We start from the raw sequence: 2500 nt of genomic DNA, 5'->3' as shown, positions 1-2500 counted from the left end.
CGTGGCATTGCCGGCGGGAGACAACACGCGCCACCTACGGTGACCGGCAGCTCCAACGCCAGCGCCACAGAAGGACAAAAGCCCCACTTGGGTGCCGAAGCGAACTCTCCCAGCACAGCGCACGCGCCAACACGTCCGCACAGCTGCGATACAAACCACCTGCGAGAACCGCTGGGGCGACCGAGCAGCAGACGGCGTCGCGGCGCCGAGCGCCGGGCGGCGGCGCATCCTCAGCGCACACAGTCCTCAATCGGACCAGCACACTGCAGATGGCCACCGCGCTTCGCACCGGGCCCGCGAGGACCTACTTTGGCCGCAAGGCGCCGCGAGCAGGGGGCGCCGGCGCGCAGCTGCGCCGCCTGCCGCGTCCGTCGGCCGGCGCGCCTGCCACTGGCCGCCCCCACCAGCCGGCTGTAGCGCGTGCGCCCACGCACCGCGCTGCCAGCACGCCGGGCGGCCCCCCCTCACCGGCCGGGGACGGTCCCACCCAGCCACCGCCGCGTATCGCCTCACACCCAGATCCCCTTTCGCGTTCGTGGGCATGGTGGGTCCCCTTTCACGTTCGTGGGCATGGTGGGTATCCCTGAAACAACCGGTTAATAGCTCGACCGATCGTCGCCAACACTGATTCACCTCTAGCGAGAACAACCGCACCACAACGGGTTACCTGTTGTTCATTTGCGTAACGTCACCAGCAAACGTAGACGTCCATCGCCATTTGCAACGAGTATTGCATGCCTGTGTCAGGTGTCACAACACACTACGTCTGCCCACATAGACGCAACAACATGTGCACGCCTCGAGAACACGTGGAAGGTAGCCCCCGTACGTATGCGGTGTCCATTGCGCGAACGACTGTCAGCCGGCCTCTGCAGGATGTCGCAGATGTGGAACGCGGTGCAACATGCTATCACGGTGTGTGAGAAGAGACGACTACGTCCGAATACACGCTCCACTACATCAACAGACTGCTCATGCTGATCGCCATCCAGGGCGTCCGTTCCTCCCACACGTCTGAATGGCGTACCACACTGCAATCCAGCTCTTATAGGGAGACGACACGTAGCTGCGTGCACAATATTTGGACTGTATGGTCTGCCGTTGCTAGGCGCAGTCGTCGTACGGTCACACATGTGCCACGATGTATCATTCAGTACATACGGACCAATGTGCAGTACAGTTTGTGGGTTTTGCGTACATCGGCGGACAGGTGACAGGCCGTACCACAACGTAGGCTGAGTACGTCGGCATGCGAAGGGCATTGAACATGCAAACTTCTCAACGACCAGCTTGCGAAGGCAGGGGGGAAGGGGGGGGGGCATGTACGTCCTGCTGCTATCCACATTACAGTGTATAGCAGGAGCATGTGGAAAGTCAGCAACACCTGCAAGGTGTTTAACATGACGCGATACACAGGGGACCGGGCAGTGCGAATAGCGAACTATATTGCGAGGGTTGCGGTTAGGCAACACTACACTAATTTAACGAGTTGCATAACAATTACAGAGCAGGTTCAGCGACAACGTGCGTCAGGTTAAGGCGCAATATAGGTTAGGTTGAGGCACAATATAGGTTAGGTTAAGGCACAACATGGGTTACGTTAAGGCACAAATTGGGTTACGTTAAGGCACAACATGGGTTACGTTAAGGCACAACATGGGTTACGTTAAGGCACAAATTAGGTTACGTTAAGGCACAAATTAGGTTACGTTAAGGCACAAATTAGGTTACGTTAAGGCACAAATTAGGTTACGTTAAGGCACAAATTAGGTTACGTTAAGGCACAAATTAGGTTACGTTAAGGCACAAATTAGGTTACGTTAAGGCACAAATTAGGTTACGTTAAGGCACAAATTAGGTTACGTTAAGGCACAAATTAGGTTACGTTAAGGCACAAATTAGGTTACGTTAAGGCACAAATTAGGTTACGTTAAGGCACAAATTAGGTTACGTTAAGGCACAAATTAGGTTACGTTAAGGCACAAATTAGGTTACGTTAAGGCACAAATTAGGTTACGTTAAGGCACAAATTAGGTTACGTTAAGGTACAATATGGGTTAGGTTAAGGTACAATATGGGTTAGGTTAAGGTACAATATGGGTTAGGTTAAGGTACAATATGGGTTAGGTTAAGGCACAACGTAGGTTAGGTTAAGGCACAACGTAGGTTAGGTTAAGGCACAACATAGGTTAGGTTAAGGCACAACATAGGTTAGGTTAAGGCACAACATAGGTTAGGTTAAGGCACAACATAGGTTAGGTTAAGGCACAACATAGGTTAGGTTAAGGCACAACATAGGTTAGGTTAAGGCACAACATAGGTTAGGTTAAGGCACAACATAGGTTAGGTTAAGGCACAACATAGGTTAGGTTAAGGCACAACATAGGTTAGGTTAAGGCACAACATAGGTTAGGTTAAGGCACAACGTAGGTTAGGTTAAGGCACAACGTAGGTTAGGTTAAGGCACAACGTAGGTTAGGTTAAGGCACAACGTAGGTTA

The sequence above is a fragment of the Schistocerca serialis genome, unplaced genomic scaffold (genome assembly GCF_023864345.2).
Source record: "Schistocerca serialis cubense isolate TAMUIC-IGC-003099 unplaced genomic scaffold, iqSchSeri2.2 HiC_scaffold_89, whole genome shotgun sequence".
Classification (NCBI taxonomy): Eukaryota; Metazoa; Arthropoda; class Insecta; order Orthoptera; family Acrididae; genus Schistocerca; species Schistocerca serialis.
Note: the sequence above shows the minus strand (reverse complement) of the source record.